Source organism: Palaemon carinicauda, chromosome 43 (genome assembly GCF_036898095.1).
Source record: "Palaemon carinicauda isolate YSFRI2023 chromosome 43, ASM3689809v2, whole genome shotgun sequence".
NCBI classification, from domain to species: domain Eukaryota; kingdom Metazoa; phylum Arthropoda; class Malacostraca; order Decapoda; family Palaemonidae; genus Palaemon; species Palaemon carinicauda.
Genome location: NC_090767.1, coordinates 9693165 through 9712108, shown reverse-complemented (window position 1 = coordinate 9712108; position 18944 = coordinate 9693165). Strand labels below are relative to the sequence as shown.

At 43.8% G+C, this 18944-nt stretch overlaps 1 protein-coding gene across 1 annotated transcript in view; it reads right to left on the bottom strand.

Moving 5' to 3' along the window:
• The window catches only part of LOC137633445 (elongator complex protein 2-like), a 66809-nt gene that overhangs the window by 27794 nt on the left and 20071 nt on the right, over window positions 1-18944 (bottom strand). The gene's annotated exons all lie outside the window — the stretch shown is intronic.

Sequence of the window (18944 nt, the reverse complement as noted above, 5' to 3'; positions counted from 1 at the left end):
CTGCTGATATATTCATTCTCTTTCATCATTCAGTCCAGGCACAGACGACTATCTACACTCAAACGTGTGGTTATGGGCGAGTAGAGACAAGGAAGTGCTAATAGACGAGTGATTATAGACGTTAATAGGGATGTCTGTGCATCTAAATTGAAGAAATTATTGCTGTACTCGTCTATTACAACAACTTTTTAAGAATAAACTGTTGTATTACTAAGATGTCAAACTTACTCTGGAACTTTCTGCAATTAAAAATGACAAATTCGTAGATATTTTGTATTTTTCCTAACTATACAAACCTTAGCTATTTAATAGGGGTTATTACTTACGGCGTAGCTGAAATGACGAGCCATTAGAATTTTAACGAGGGTTTACTACCCCACCACTAGTTAGCGGGGGGTAGGGAGGGTACCTGCTAACCCCGCCCCCCCCTCACACACACCTGTGCTTGAGGTCACTTTGCTTGGAAGTAGGACTTCCCGGGGGATAGGGCTGGCGGGCAAGTTTGATTAAATAGCTAAGGTTTGTATAGTTAGGAAAAATACAAATTATCTACGAATTTGTCATTTGTTCTGTAACTGACATACAAACCACGCTATTTAATAGGGGTGACTCACCCATTAGGAAGGGTGGAAAGTCCCTGCCAGAACTGGCTTTTGGCTTTGCCCGGGGACTCAATATTTGAGTGTGTTCGCACTCAGCAATAAGGAGTCCCTGCATCCCGCTAGAACCTTGCTACGCAAGGACTGCAGCCTACGCAAGCTGTGTGTGAAGGTATAATAAAGTGTGACTCGTCCTAGGAAGTTGACCTGTAGTCCTTTAGAAGGAAACTTTAGGCTAGTACTCTCCCAATACCACCTCGTCAGGGTGTGGGCACGTGACAGTATTAGCTTAATACTAGGAACACAAGGAAGCAGGGTCTACCTGCAGTGGTTTGAGGTCAGCTGTGCAGAGAACCCAGGATGCTGCTTTCCCCAAGAGAAGGGAAGATGAAGAAAAGAATAAGGGCCAGACAAACCTTTTCATTCATGCAGACTAAGACCGGGTAACAATGCCCTCAACCTTCTGCTACTTGTCCACTAAGGAGCCTGAGGTTTTAAACCAGCTGTTGTGCAGCCACCACAGGGACAATAGAAAACGTATCAAGCCCCCTGTGGGTCACGTCGTACAGGTAGTGGGCTGTGATGGTCGTCACGCTTCCACACCCCAGCTTGAAGAACCTGTGTCACTGAGAAATTTCTTTTGAAAGCCAGGGGCGTAGATCATGTGCTCTAGGGCGACGTGACGGAGGAGGGTCTGGATTCAGGGACAGATGGATCACCCTACGAATCCATACCGAGATGGTGTTCTTGTTGACCCTCCTCTTATTCCTCCCAGTGCTAACAATGCTTGCACCTGGGGACGGACTTCAGCCATTCTTTTGAGATATAGCCTCAGACTCCTTACTGGGCACAGTAGGAGATGGTCTGGGTCATCTGTTACAGAACGAAGACTCAAAATCCGGAAGGGGTCGAACCGAGCGTCCGGCACCCCCGGATTCCGTGTCTTAGCAATAAACTCAGAGACGAATTTTAACGTTACCTCCCCCCATAAACTCAGGGACGAATTTTAACGTTACCTCCCCCCACCCCCTTGAATGGGCGATGTCATATGAGAGACCATGAAGTTCACTGAATCGTTTGGCTGAAGCCAAAGCTAGTAGGAACACCGTCTTCCAAGTTAGGTGGCGATCTGAAGCCTGGCGTAATGGTTCATAGGGAGGTCTCTTAAGAGACCTGAGAACTCGAACCACGTTCCATGGAGGAGGTCTCACTTCCGACTGAGGGCAGGTAAGTTCATAACCTCGTATGAGTAGGGAAAGTTCCAGCGAGGAAGAAAAGTCCATTCCTTTGAGCCTGAAGGCTAGACTTAAGGCTGAGCGATAGCCTTTCACCGCCGAGACTGAAAGGCGCATTTCTTCCCGCAAATACACGAGGAACTCCGCTATTGCTGGAATAGTGGCATCGAGTGGAGAGATACCCCTTCCACGACACCAACCACAGAAGACTTTCCACTTTCCTGGTAGACAGATGCGGATGACTTTCGCAGATGTCCAGACATCCTAATCGCAACTTGTTGCGAAAATCCTCTCTCAGCGAGGAGATGCTGGATAGTCTCCAGGCATGAAGTCGTAGCGAAGCTACGGCTTAGTGGAAGATGTTAGCATGTGGTTGTCTGAGTAGATTGTGTCGTGGAGGGAGTTCTCTCGGAAGTTCCGTTAGGAGTTGCAGAAGGTCTGGAAACCATTCCGTGTGATGCTATGGCGGAGCTCTGAGGGTCATTGGAAGATTAACCGATACTCTGGTCTTGTTGAGCACCCTCCTCATCAGACAGAACGGGGGAAAGGCGTACACGTCGATGTTGTCCCACCGTTGTTGGAAGGCATCTTGCCAGAGCGCCTTGGGATCCGGGACTGGGGAGCAGTAGAGTGGAAGCTTGAAGTTCAGCGCTGTCGCGAACAGATCCACAGTTGGGGAACCCCACAAAGTCAAGACTTTGTTGGCTACTAGATGATCCAAAGACCACTCGGTACTCACTATCTGAGACGCTCTGCTCAGATTGTCGGCGAGCACATTCCTTTTGCCTGGAATGAAACGTGCTGATAGTGGAATTGAGCGGACTTCGGACCATCTCAGTATCTCTACTGCAAGATGGGATAGCTGCTTCGAAAAGGTACCTCCTTGCTTGTTGATATAAGCCACTACTGTGGTGTTGTCGCTCATCTCCACCACAGAGTGACCCGCCAGGTATTGTTGGAACTGCTGAAGGGCCAAGAAAACGGCCTTCATCTCTAGACGATTTATATGCAGGCACTTTTCTGATTCTGACCACAGGCCTGAGGTCCTGTGGTGCAGAACGTGGGCCCCCCACCCTTTCTTTGAGGCGTCCGAAAACAGCAGCAAATCCGGGGGAAGGACGAGAAGATCCACTCCTTTTCGTAGGTTCTCGTCTGTCACCCACCACTGGAGGTCCGTCCGTTCCGCAGGTCCCATAGGGACCATGACGTCCGGGGAATCGCAACCTTGATTCCACCGGGACTTGAGTCACCACTGGAGGGATCTCATCCTGAGGCGACCGTTGGGAACTAGACGAGCCAAGGATGAGAGGTGACCAAGGAGACGTAACCACGATTGGGCTGGAAGCTCTTCTCGTCTAAGGAAAGGGCTTGCGACCCTCCTCAGCCTTGCTATCCTGTCGTCTGATGGGAAGGCTTTGTGGAGATTGGTGTCTATAATCATGCCTAGGTAAACCAGTCTTTGAGTGGGAAGCAGAGAGGACTTCTCAATATTTACCATGATCCCCAGATCCTGGCAAAGTCCCAGAAGTTTGTCTCGGTGTCGAAGAAGGGATGACTCAAAGTCTGCTAGGATCATCCAGTCGTCCAGATAATGGAGGAGACGGATGCCGATCCTGTGTGCCCACAATGATATTAGGGTGAACACTCTGGTGAAAAATTATATTTTAATTATAAAATAAATTTTTGAATATACTTACCCGGTGAATATATAAATTGCTGCAACTCTGTTGCTCGACAGACACATACATAAAAAAACTCGCGAGCGATCGCTATGCAGGTTGCGGGTGTGCCCACCAGCGCCAACTGTCGGCCAGATACCACTCTCGGATGTAAACAAAACCTTCAATGTCTTCTCATCCCACTGCGTCTCTATTGGGGAGGAAGGGAGGGTCATTTAATTTATATATTCACCGGGTAAGTATATTCAAAAATTTATTTTATAATTAAAATATTTTTAAATATTTAACTTAGCCGGTGAATATATAATAGCTGATTCACACCCAAGGAGGTGGGTAGAGACCAGAGTTAATTATGTTTACATCGTATAAGCTAAGAGTTTTTTCATTTTGGCAGTTATCAATATAACAAAACCAAAATAAATAGGTACCTGGTGAGGAAGTTGACTTAGACGATTACTCTGCCTTGTAAGTCTGTCTTCCTCACGGAGCCCAGCGATCCTCTTAGGATGCTGACAGACTCCCAGGAGCTGAAGTATCAAGGGCTGCAACCCATACAACAGGACCTCATCAAACCCCTAATCTGGGCGCTCTCAAGAAATGACTTTGACCACCCGCCAAATCAATCAGGATGCGAAAGGCTTCTTAGCCTTCCGAACAACCCATAAAACAATATTAAAAACATTTCAAGAGACAGATTAAAAGGATATTGGAATTAGGGAAGTGTAGTGGTAGAACCCTCACCCACTACTGCACTCGCTGCAATGAATGGACCCAGTGTGTAGCAGTCCTCGTAAAAAGTCTGGACATTTTTTAAGTAAAATGACGCGAACACTGACTTGTTTCTCCAAGAAGTCGCGTCCATAATACTTTGCAGAGATTTATTTTGCTTGAAGGCCACGGAGGTTGCTATATCTCTAACTTCGTGCGTCTTAACCTTAAGCAAACATCGGTCTTTCTCATTCAAGTGAGAATGAGCTTCTCGTATTAAAAAAAAATCTGATAAAATATGACAAAGAATTCTTTGACATAGGCAATGAAGGTTTCTTAACTGAGCACCATAATGCCTCAGATTTCCCTCGTAATGACTTAGTACGAGCTAAATCGAACTTAAGAGCTCTAACAGGACATAATACTCTTTCCAGTTCGTTGCCTACGATCTCTGATAAGCAAGGAATATCAAAAGATTTAGGCCAAGGACGAGAAGGCAGTTCATTTTTGGCCAGGAAACCAAGTTGAAGTGAACAAGTGGCTTTTTTCTGTAGAAAAGCCGATGTTCTTACTGAAGGCATGAAGTTCACTGACCCTTTTAGCCGAAGCCAAGCACACTAGGAAAAGCGTCTTGAGGGTGAGATCCTTCAGGGAGGCTGAATGTAATGGCTCAAACCTGTCTGACATGAGGAACCTTAGGACCACGTCTAAGTTCCATCCAGGAGTTGCCAAACGACGTTCCTTAGAGGTCTCGAAAGACTTAAGGAGATCTTGGAGATCTTTATTGTTGGAAAGATCTAAGCCTCTATGTCGAAAGACCGAAGCCAACATGCTCCTGTAGCCCTTAATCGTGGGAGCTGAAAGGGAGCGAACCTTTCTCAGATGTAAAAGAAAATCTGCGATTTGGGCTACAGAGGTACTGGACGAGGACACAGATGCTGACTTGCACCAGTCTCGAAAGACTTCCCACTTCGACTGGTATACTCTAATGGTAGAAGCTCTCCTAGCTCTTGCAATCGCACTGACTGCCTCCTTCGAAAAAACCTCTAGCTCTTGAGAGTCTTTCGATAGTGTGAAGGAAGTCAGACGAAGAGCGGGGAGGCTTTGATGGACATTCTTTACGTGGGGCTGACGTAACAGATCTACCCTTAGAGGAAGACTTCTTGGAAAGTCTACCAGCCATTGAAGTACCTCGGTGAACCACTCTCTCGCGGGCCAGAGGGTAGCAACCAACGTCAACCTTGTCCCTTCGTGAGAGGCGAACTTCTGCAGTACCTTGTTGACTATCTTGAATGGTGGGAATGCATATAAGTCCATAAAAGACCAATCCAGTAGAAACGCGTCTATGTAGATTGCTTCTGTATCTAGGACTGGAGAGCAAAAGATTGGTAACCTTTTGGTCAACGAGGAGGCAAAGAGGTCTATGGTTGGTTAACCCCAAGAAGCCCAAAGACTCTTGCCCACGTCCTTGTGGAGGGTCCATTCCGTGGGTATCACCTGACCCCTCCGACTGAGACAGTCTGCCAAGACGTTCAAGTCCCCCTGGATGAATCTCGTCAACAGGGAGATGCCTCGAATTCTAGACCATAAGAGAAGGTCCCTTGCGATCTCGAGCAGCGTGAAGGAGTGTGTGCCTCCTTGCTTGGAGATGTACGCCAAAGTTGTGGTGTTGTCTGAGTTGACCTCTACCACTTAGTTTCGAAGACGCTTCCTAATATCATCAAGGCCAAGTGGACTGCTAATAGCTCCTTGCCGTTGATGGCATGCTCTTCTGACTTGAGGTCCACAGACCAGCGCATTCCCGACCGTCCAGGGTCGCACCCTGTGGACAACACGTGGTTTGGGTTCTTGACTGCTAGGGATAGTCCCTCTCTCAGACTGATATTGCTGTCCCACCATTTCAGGCATGCCTTTATTGGTTCGGAGACTGGGAATGATACCGTCTCTAATGTCTTGTCCTAGTTCCAGTGAGAGGCTAGATGGAACCGGAGAGGCAGAAGGGGTAGTCTCCCTAGTGAGACAAACTGCTCCAGGGATGAGAGAGTCCCTACGAGACTGTTCCAACTCCTGACTGAATAAACGTTTTCTTTTCAGCATTAGTTGGACTTCGAGCAGGGCTTGACTGCGAATCTCCATCCCCAAAAATAGAATAATCTGGGATGGGATCAGTTGGGACTTTTAGGTTAACCACAAGTCCCAACTCCCTGGCCAGACTCAACGTCCAATGTAGATCCTGCAGACAGTGAAGGCTGGACGATGCTCTGAGAAGCCAGTCGTCCAAGTACAGGGAGGCTCGGATCCCCGATAGCTCGAAACTGGTACCCCACATTCCTGTAAACAAACCTCAGAAACGGTTGGGAATCCGGGTGTATAGGAATGTGGAAGTATGCCTCCTGAAGGTCGAGAGAGACCATCCAGTCGCCTTCCATAAATGCTGTCAAGACAGCCTGGAAGACTTCATCGTGAAGTTTGTCTTGACAATGAACACATTGAGCGCACTTGCCTCTTACGTACTCCTGCAGTGAACATGGCAGCCAAATCATGGAGCCATCCCTGAGGGACTTGTTCCTGCAGAGAACGTGGCTGTCAGATCATTGGAGCCATCCCTGAAAGCCTTGTATATGCATGACATAATTGTACAGCAAAACTTCAAAGGCTCGAAAACAGCTGTGAAGTTGACCTGTAAAATCTTGGAGCGTCTCATGGCCAGGCGCCAGGGAGAGTCTATGAGGTTTGAGAAGTCTATCTGGGCAGAGGCAGGAACTCCCAAGCCGAGAACTTCTCTCGTGTCATATCAGACTCTCGCTCTATAAGCCAGTTTAAAAGAAGGGAAAGCAAAGGCTGTATCCCCCAAACTCCTCCTGGTGATAAACCAGTCGCCTAGCAAACGTAAAGCTCTCTAGGAGAGCGAGAGAGCACTAGCTTATAAAACAACGGCTTCGAAGTAGCTAGGCCTAGTGTAAGCTCTGACGTTTAGGCGAACGAGGAGCAGCAGTTACAAAAAGATCCGGACAAAGATCCTTAAAAATCAGCATGATTTATTTAAAGTCCATAGAGGGCTAAGCAGCTTTAGGCTCCTCTCCGTCTGACAGAGTCCTCAAGGGAATATCAGTAGGAGGGGGAACAGCAACTTCCTCATCTGAAGGAACCTTGTCCGATAATAGCCGAGTCTCAAGCAAGGGAGAGACCTACCGTGGTGGCAATGCTTTACAAGCAGAGTCCACACGCACTGGTGCATTAGTAGCGGACCAGGACGCAACGTCATGTAACTGCTTGACAGTCTGTGAACTGTCAACAACAACAGGTGCGAGAGACCAGGACGCAACGTCATGTAACTGCTTGACAGTCTGTGAACTGTCAACAACAACAGGTGCGTGAGGACGCACAGCGTCCACTCGAGACTGCTTTGACCGCCTAGACTGAGCAGTCAAAACAACTCTAGAATGCGGAGGTTGACGCTCAGCGTCAAAACAAGTCAACTCCGATTGTTAGCGAACGTCCTGAACGTCAACAGGAGCATCAGCAAGTGGCCTAACGTCCAAATGTGGCTGAAAATCCACACGAGACCGCATCGAGTGTGGTTCTAAACAACCTGACTGACGTGACTTAGCTACGCCAACGTCAACAGGACGCACAAAGGAACGTTAGGGTGGCTGAAAGCCAGGATCTCGATGAGATAAACGGCTAGGCTCAACGGACTTATCGGCAGAATAGTCTTCCATAAGGGAGGCAAGCTTATTCTGCATGTCTTGCCGTACAACCCATTTAGGATCAACGGAAATGGTTGCGGTAAGAGACGAGGGTAACGTCTGTGACCGCAAAACCTTGCCAACAAAAAGACTCTCGGAGTCTGTGTTACGCTTTTGTTAGGCGGCGAGCAGTCTTCCGATGACTGCATAGGGTCAGAGCTGTCCTAATGGCTACAACCAGGACGCTGGACCTGTCCTGAAAGGACTGACTTTCGCTTAAGGGCCTCGAAACCTTGTTTCAGGTTTCTTATGCGAAAAGCCTTCGGATGACGAGGAGAAAATCGTCTCTCTCGCCTTATGGTAGGGGTGATCTTGGTAAGATACACCCGCTACCATAGAGGGAACGTCTGTTCGCTGATCAAGGCCTCTCGAACCCATAAGTCGTACGACATTACTTCTCCCCTGGGCTTGGGAGCTTGCAAGAGGTCCCGGACTAGGCGAACGACAGGCACGAACAGACGGACCCTCGGTCGCAACACTGATAACACTTTGCGCAATATCACTTTATCACTACGATTTTCTGTTTTGCACTTATTTCACTGAAATCGAAACTTTTACTGATTTCTACCTGAAGCACGCAATTCTACCCTCATCAAAAGGTAGTAATTGCGAAATCAGTCGTATAATGCAAGCACATTAATACCAGCAAAAAACAGTAAACATATTTTAAGATAAAAAATTCAGTGGCTGGGGAAGAGACTAAACACTAGTTCATTCAAAACTACGTTTTCAATCTCTCACCGTACATTGCCTGGGGACGAGAATAAAAAACTAAAAACGTTTTATCCTTTCTCCCCGTACAGAGACTAGGGACGAGAGTAACTCGAGAACAACGTTACCCGCTTGAACGGAACGTTTTCTCTCCTCTCTCTCCCTCCGTCTCTATCTTTCTCTCTCTCTCTCTCTTGATTTCGCACCTAAGAGAAGAGCCCACTTACGTTTCGTCAAAAAAAACATGTTATTTGACCAAAGGAAAAAACTGAAAGGTTTTTCAATTAAAAAGTTCCTTTAAAATAGAATTTAAAACATTTAAGCTTTGAAAGAAGAATGAACAAAACGTCAGAATCGATTTACTCTTTCTGCAAAGTGAAACCGTGATACTCTCTCTCTCTATCGTAACGATAGAGCGCAAACTGCGTAGCATAAATAAACTAAACGTTAGTTCACCTTTGAAACAGTACGAAGACTATTCAAAGAAAATCTTTCATAAAATATCTATTAAAAAATATTCATTTAAAAAGTTTTAAATCATTAGCTCTTTAAAAGCTATTTACGATTGAAAGGGCTCAACGTTGTTTAACTTCGGTTTCCAAGTTAGGACCGCCTACTCTCAGGAAAGGTCGCATATAAACAAATCATTAAAATTTATTTTTATGTTTATTATAAATGGAAAGTTAATCGAAAAGGCCTAATAAAGGCGTCGAGATATAAAATATATAGAGGAAAATCTATAATTATAACGTGATAAGATAATTGCTAAAAGCCTGAACACACTTCCGTCTAAGGGAAGGGTCGGCCATTTAAAAGTCAAAGAAAGTCCATACTCTCTTTGTCATCAAAAATTAAATCTATCCAAAAACGAGTTCAAGGATTTATTTGAAGAAAAACACCTGTACTGCGAAAGCTCAAACCAAATTAAAGTACTTCACCAAATATGATGGGAAAAACTCCAGGTTCAACAGCGAGTAAAAGTACGTCTTGTCGACACGTCGACAGAGAAGAAATTGAAGGTTTTGTTTACATCCGAGAGTGGTATCTGGCCGACAGTTGGCGCTGGTGGGCACACCCGCAACCTGCATAGCGATCGCTCGCGAGTTTTTTTATGTATGTGTCTGTCGAGCAACAGAGTTGCAGCAATTTATATATTCACCGGCTAAGTTAAATATTTAAAACCTGTGATGCTGTGGAGAGACCGAAACACAGCACCTTGAACTGGTACACCTTGTTGTCTAGGCTGAATCTTAAGTACTTCCTTGAAGACGGATGGATTGGGATCTGGAAGTACGCATCCTTCAGATCCAGTGTACACATGAAGTCTTGCGGTCTCACTGCAAGTCTAACCGTGTCTGCGGTCTCCATGCTGAACGGAGTTTGCTTTGGTCTGGACTTCTGCCCGAAGGGCCTGCCCCCTTGCTGATCCCATGGCAAGGGAGCTCAATGACACTGGATTCGTCGTCAGGGGAGGTAGAGATGTTGTGAATCGTCCAGGAATCAGCCCCGAGTTGTTGCCACCTGTCTGCGCAACTTTGTAGGCATCCCCCGACTGGTGGACATGCAGGGGGACTGCCAATCCTAGCGTTAGTTTAAAGTAGGTTGAAAAAACTTCTAATCTTACCTTTTAAGCTATAACATAGTGATCAAATACCAAACAAAAACAAAATAAGCGAATGCCAGAAACCATATTTAGGAGTACATCACCAAGATAACTGCTAAAATCCAGGTTAATCACGAGTGAATTCCAAACGATGTTGCCAGCAATGGCAGCAGAGAAGATCTGGTGTAGTATGGAATGGTTCGATCTATCTGCCGTGAGGCCGCTAGTCTACACCTGGCAACTCTATCTGCGATTGCCGCAAGTTTTTGAATTTCTGCCGGACGTCACAGACTAAAGCTATTTTTATATAACCAGCGGGTAAGTTTAATGTTTACAGTAAAAAGGGAAAGCACAAAGGGAACACGTGGAACACAATGGTGGTTTGGACGGGATGTGAGAGAGAGCGGCGAGATGTTATCTACGTCACGACCAGATGCTTACTGGAAACACAAACCTAGTAGCGCACTCTCGCGCGCTCACCCCAGGTCGTCTTAGGGCGAGTATCCATCCGCCACGGAGGGACCCGACAAGGGAAAACGGAGATACTGTATGGGGAACTACGCAAAATTCTTGGTCGGTTAGGGAGGAGATCCCAGATACTCCTAAGAAAGTAGTTCGAGGTAAGTACTCCGTGTTGGAACAACTACGAATTTGTCATTTGTTCCGTAACTGGAATACAAATCACAGTATTTAATAGGAGTGACTCACCCATTAGGAAGGGTGGACATCCTAGCCAGTCTGGCTTTTGGCTTTGCCCGGGGACTCCTTATTTGAGTGTGTAAGCACTCAAGAAATAAGGAGTCCCTGCACCTCGCTAAAACCTTGCTACGCAAGGTCTGCGGCCTACGCAAGCTGTGTGTGAAGGTATGAAGAAGTGTGACTCATCCTAGAAAGTTGTTCTGAATTTCTTTAGATGGAAACTTGTAGACTAGGACTTTCCCAATACCACCTCGTCAGGGTATAGGGATGTAACAGTACTGTATTAATATTAATACTAGGAACACAAGGGAGTGTGGCGGGATGTAAACAAACACAACCCCCCCACACCCTTGATCACTCCTACTTTCTCAATATCCCACAATACAAACTTTCCCCTGACTCTACTTCAAACTGGACTATTGCACGAAGGGAAAAACAAACAAAACATAACCTTAAAACTATATATTTCTTACAAACTATAACGCTCAACATAAACAAAAAAAACACACTTATCAATAATCATACACTTAACACAAAACCGGCCTTAATTATACCACCATTCAATTAAACCCTCAAAATAAATAACGATTAACAACTTACAAAACATACAATAAACGTAACATAATTCAAATAAACCAAATTTAAACCCTAACAAAACTTAAAACTAAACCACACAACCAATATGTAATTCTGAGTGGACACTTTCGTCCACACAAGGCCAACAGTCCTTTTCGGCCAAAGCCACAACTCCCTGGCAGACGCAACACTGGCACAATCTGCTATAACTGCCTCACTTAATTTGGCAGTCTATATCGTCATCATCATCATCATCATCCTCATCAGTAACAGCAATCGAAATCGTAATTGTAATAAACAGGCCAGGTCGTCAACAGTTGATCAATCCACTAGAGCATTCTAAACACAAGTTCCTTAAGTAAGCCAGGTCATCAATAGTCAAAAATTTAAGTTTCTCCAAAGGAGGAATCGCGGCCTGCCAAAATAAAAAAAAAACACTTATGAACACTCCTAACTAACTTAACTATCGCACCATAATCAAAGATAAACAATAAACTTTCTATCACTCATGAACGCGCCTAACAAAAATAAATAAAAACAGTACTTACTCAGAACATAAAAACACTATACAGCCGGCTTCCGAAGAACAAAAAAAATGCAGAACCGTCTCCTTCTATCGTCCAGAATATAATGCTTTCGCCCAAGACATTCATCACCACCCTATCCTAGCTAAAAAGGTAAACAAACAACCTCAATTATACCAACAATCTTTCCAACTTCAAACAATCATTCGCTAATTACCCGTTTTCTCAGCGCGCACCGCGGACACACAAAACACGCACACACAAACGCACATACACACATACTCTCTCGCGCACGCGCGATCTAATAAAACTAAAGCAAATAAAATTCTCTCTCTCTCTCTGACGAAACTAAAGCAAATAAACACTCTTTCTTTCTTTCTTGCGGTTTGACAAACTTAAGTAAATAAACACTCGCTCACACACACACACACACTCTCTCTCTCTCTCTCTCTCTCTCTCTCTCTCTCTCTCTCTCTCTCTCTCTCTCTCTCTCTCTCTCTAATGACAAAGCTAAAGCAAATAAAATGTCTCGATTTAACAATACTAAAACAACTCTCTCTCTCTCTCTCTCTCTCTCTCTCTCTCTCTCTCTCTCTCTCTCTCTCTCTCTCTCTCTCTCTCTCTCTCTGTGACAAACTAAAGCCAATACTGTAAACAATTTCTCTCTCTCTCTCTCTCTCTCTCTCTCTCTCTCTCTCTCCCTGACAAAACTTAAACAAACACACTCACACTCTCTCTCTCTCTCTCTCTCTCTCTCTTGATTTGGCAAACAAAAAAAATAAATTAAAATAAAATTAATCCTCCACATTCCTCCCCCCTTACTTTGCCAAATCCTCACACAACACTTACCTATTTTCTCATTACCCAGTCGCAATCAGGAACAGGGCCTCGGCTTCGGGTAACTGGGCCTTCATATACCTGCACTCTCTCATTCACTTCTTCCATGTCGTTTTCATTCAACGTACTATTACTATTTCCGTCTATGTTCTGCTCGTCTAAGATATCATTCACTATTTCATCTACCTCAGTTTCATCTGGCCCGAAAATCCCACTAATTTCTGTCAACAATTCATCCATTACATCTAAACCATTTTCTACTTTAACAAAAGAATCATTCATACTGCTTATCATTCTCCTATCTTTCATTCTCGTGTCCGTCATACGTTCTCTTGCCTCATCTAACGAAAAACCACACACACTATAAGTATCATTCATACTCATCCAAGTTTCATCTGTATTAATACATTTATCTTCCATACTCACCTGTACATTTACACCCTTGTCCTGCTTATTCTGATTCCCGCCTACAACTACAAAATTTTCCCGCCTTTTATCCCCAGTAAAATTCTCAGACTTCTTTTTCCTTCCATACTCTACTAACACCAATTGCTTATCTTCTAAACCTAATGCCTCACACATACTCGGTTCATACTTGTTCGTTTTAAGCCATTTAGTCATACCATTCTCCTGAATATATCTTGGTACCTCCTTCCATTTCCGCAACTGATTGTGGTGTGCCCTAACCTTTTCCACACTACCATCCACACTTACTTTACCTAAAACATAACTCAACCCACTAGAACCAACATCTAACACCTCATATGGACCTTCAAACTTATCACGTACCTTATTGACATTCATTCTTCCCTTTTCAATTACTTCTTTCAACACTTTCTCTCCCACTTTGTAGCTTTCAAATCTCTCATTTGCTTTCTTCCAAACATCTCTATCATTCTCGGACACACTCAATCTCGGTCTTACTATCTTTTCAAAATTCAACACAAACTTACACGGAGACATACCAGTACTCTTGTGCACCGTCGCATTATACGCCCACAACGCACGCCCAACATATAAATCCCAATCATTATCACATGTACTCATCATCCGCAAAATTTCTGTTAAGGTTCCTACAGTCCTTTCAGCCAAACCATTCGCACTTGGCATATACGGAGTCGAATACACATGTTCAATGCCCCATTCTCTCAACATCTGCTCAAACTCCCATCCAACAAACTCCGGACCATTGTCACTTAACATTTTTGCAGGCTTACACACACTCATCGGCAACATCACTTGACTTACCATTCTCGCTACAGTCTCACTTCTTTTATTCTTGATGGGTACGGCATACGCAAACTTGCTCATATGATCGACCATGACAATCATTCCCACATGTCTTCTCGCAGTCACAGGCAACGAAACACAATCAATCACAAACATCTCAAATGGCTCTTTCATACGTAACCTCAAAATAGGCGGACTTGCATGCATGCTCTGATACTTCCCCTTCTGACAATCCTCACAAGTGGTCGCTACATCCCTACAAATTTGACTCAACCCAGGCGTAAACAACCTCTCTCGCATGCATTCCCACAATTTATTCTTCCCCATATGCCCATACCTGTCATGCACTACCATACACATACTTACAGCTGCATGCATTGGAAATACAGGAACATATATATCTTCATCCATTCCCCTATGCAAAAAATACACAATATTCTGACAAACAATAAATCTTTTAACAACTTTCTTATACGCTTCCAAATCACACGGCCATTCTTCCACCCTAATACCATTTAAAATACATTCACGTAACCTATTTATTTCGAAACATTCACCTTGCATTTCTTCCACCTCTTCTTTGCTTAACAAATCATCTTCACTCTTTGCAATATCAATCATGCCAACAAAATTCGCCATGAATACACTATTATCCTCGATTACTATTACCTTACAGCCATTCTTTGAAAGCAAACCCTTACCAACATCAACTGACACATGGTGCAACCTCAAAAAATCTATTCCCACCAAAAAACAACTAGGCATTTCATTCTCTCCCATTACAATAAAATTATGTTCAACTTCCATACTCCCTAGTTTCACTTTCAACCTCACTTCTTCCCAAACAAGTAAACTTCCCTGACCTATTCCATGAATTCTCACACTCGTACACTGTCTTTTCACTTCCCAATTGTACCTCTCAATTTCCCTGATAACCGACTCATTTACTAATGACACTTGAGCACCCGTATCAATTAAACTACAATATTCATTCTCATTTATATTCACATACGTCATCATCCTTCCTTTTACACCATGCATACATACATTTACTCTCCTTTCAATTCTGTCACTCACTTCACCAATATGTTCATCATCATGTTCACTGTCCTCTATACCCCCATATCTTAGATTAAGGTCACTTGCACCATTATCCTTCTCACTCAACAATTTGCAACATTCCTCATTACATTGAATCCTCAAAATATATTCCCTATCATTCTCCTTACATGCCCTATATTCCATCGGTCTATTCCATCCAAAATACAAATACACAGTTACACCATACAACCTACTTACCACCATTAATATCTTTGATAATACTTCCCCTTCTAGTACACTACTCTCCTCCTCATATACCATTTCTTTTGACACTTCATTCATCACCCTTCTTTTAAGCTCAGTTACACTACCTGGTATTTCCGTATTTAACCCCTCTTGTATTAACTTACTTAAACCCATTAGGATACACTTATACACCATATCTTGCCCTTCACAACTCTGCTGCACAACTAAACCTTCAGGCAACCTTTCAGAATTCTGATTACTCTCTTTATCTTCCATCCTCCCATGCATCCTCGACATCGCATCCGCTATCACATTCTTATTTCCCGGTACATATTCTAACCTAAAATCAAATTCATTCAAATCCTCTATGGTCCTAGCAACCCTTGCATTCACACACTCTTTCCTTATCATATACACTAGGGGCTGATGGTCAGTACGCACAATGAATTTTACACCATACAAAAATACTTTCAATGCTTTCACACAAAATCGTATTGCAGCCAATTCCCTGTCAATCGTCGAATACTTCCGCTCAGCTTTATTAAATGCTTTACTAACATACGCTATTACTCTCAATTGCTCTTCTCCATTTACTCTCTGCATTTGAACCAAACAACCACCCATACTAACCCCACTCGCATCCGTATACAACTCTAGCATATTCGCATTTTCACTGTAGTCTGGAAATGCCAAAGTGACGTCTTTCGCGGCCTCTTCCTTCAACCTTTCAAACGCTTCTATCATCCGATCATCCCATTTTAATTTTGTACTATTCCTTTTACCCGTCCATTCATTCAACGGCTTCCCTATACCTGAACAATCTCTAACAAACTTGCGCCCAAACTCAACCAAACCAAGAAAACCTCGCAACTCACGCACAGTCCGGGGACGTGGAAATTCTCGCACCTTATTCACAAACTTGTCACTCTTCCTTATACCAGATTCACCCACTACATGCCCAAGAAATTCCACCTCCCTGGACAACCATGTACACTTCTCAAGGTTAATTTTCACACCAACTTCAATTAACCGCATCAACACTGCCTCAAGCAACCGCATATGTTCCTCAACAGTCTCGCTCGCAATCAGAATATCATCTATAAAAACAGTCACCTTCTGTCGATCGAAACCAGCCAATACAACATTCATCGCTCTTTGGAAGGCAGCAGGCGCATTAGCAAGACCAAAACTCAACCTTTTAAATTGAAAGTGACAATTTGTACTTGAAAATGCGGTAATGGGCCTGCTTCCCTCTGCCAGAGGCATCTGATAATAGCCCCGCACCAAATCTAATTTAGTAAAAACTTTCATTCCATGCATCTTATAAACACAATCAGACACCACATTCATTGGAAAACGTTCTTTAACAGTCACCTCATTCACCTTCCTATAATCAATACACATACGTAAACTTCCATCAGGCTTTCGTACAGGGACAATAGGGCTATTCCAGGCACTCTCACTCCTTTCTATTACACCCATACGCTCTAATTCCTGACACTGCTCCTCTATCTCCTTGGCAATAGGCGGAGAAAAATGCCTGGGACGCTGATATATGGGGGTATCATCACTGAGAACTATTTTTAATTCTGGCAGGTCTGACCCCCCACAATCATCGTCACCGAGACTCATAACTCTCCGCTTATCCCATAACATCTTAAGCAATCGTTCCCTTTCGACCTCACTTATACTCTCATCTAACTTAATTCTTCCTTTCAACGTATCGTAATCCCAATCGTCATCGTTCTTTACCTTACCAGCCATTACCTGTCTCGCCTTAACATATCTTCCATCCTCTACATTGATCAGTGTATACATACATCCCATGCAATCGCCCTCACGTATTCCACGTACTCTCTTTCTCCTAACACTCGGCAACAACCTTACATACACCTGGGGTTCCTGCATATTCATAACACCATCATATACATACTCACTCGTTTTCACCAAATTACCTGCTTCCATACCTTCCACTACATATTCATCCTTGTCACTATTTGAAATTCCCAGACTGCTCGGCCATGCAACTTTTACACTAATAACCTCACCTTTCTTACCCGATAACTTTACACTTTCCCTTGCTACCAATGGCACTCCCTTCCACACCTTCGTACTCACTCTGCCGTCTTCCTTTAAATAAAATTCCCCACAAATATTACCTTTAACCTTTATTTCAATCATATTCACACTTGGATGTACAATCATACCACATTTTTTCAGAAATTTATACCCAAGCAGTACGTCATATTTCTCATTCGCTCCCTCGACCACGTAAAAATCATTATCCTCCATCATCAGCCCCCCAATCATCACATTTTCCCGCAACTTTCCTTGCACAGGCATACGCAAATTACCAATACCTTTTACTTCACCCTTACATCCCTTAAATTCACAAACCTCTTTTACCTTATCATATGCATTCCTAAACATTAAATTGACACCACAACCAGTATCAATCAAACCAACCAACTCTACACCATTAAAAATCATTTCCACACTCATGCAATCATGTGCTCTTTCTCCCATCACATCTTCATGCAATAAACCCTCACGAACATGCATCACATTCACTCCCCACACACACGAGGACTCACCCAGCTGAACCCTCTGATGAATTAGTTTCCCGAACATCCTGGCTGACTTGATCCCTTCTTTCTACAAACCCTAGCTACATGCCCATCTGCACCACATTCAGTACACTTACCCCGCGGCTCCTTGCACATTCTAGCATAATGACCATCCTTACCACAATTACCACAAATTACATTCATACGATTATTACGGCATCCACTCGCTATGTGTCCAGTCATACCACACCGATAACACTTAACCACTTTCTCTTTCTTACAGTCGCTAATACGATGGCCTGTCTCTCCACACCCGAAACATGCTCCTAATGCCCATCTACACTCGTTCTTTTTATGTCCTACCTTCCCACACCTATAACACCTCTCTTCACGGATACCACTACCTAACCTAACTTGCTGCGTACTAGCACTTCTATCTCTCCAAACTTGATTTCCCTGTCTAAACCCGTCATTTCTCGGCATGGGTATTCCTACATTACTCACCCTAACACTTCTATCTACTACACTATCAGCTGCCCTCATTGGCCCTCTCATAACAGCATCTCTAAAACTACCAAATTCTGGCACACATTCCTCCATTCCAGTTCTTACACTCACAGATTTACTTTCTTTCATACACCTATCTAACTCGTAATCCTCAACTATCTCTAAAATATCATCCCAAGTCAATCTCTCTCTAGTCCATCTCATTTTCTCCTTCCGTTTCAAATTAATAAACTCACACACACTCTCTGGTACTGTACCCAAAAACTTCTTCATTAGTTCCTTATTTTCGTTTATTCCTTCGTCCCCATACTTCTTTCTAGCCAATGTTTCTAACCGACATACATACATCGAGAATGCTTCACCCACCTTCATTCGTGCTTCATCAAAATCATTTTTTCGCTTATACCTAACACTACCTTTCATACGTTTTACC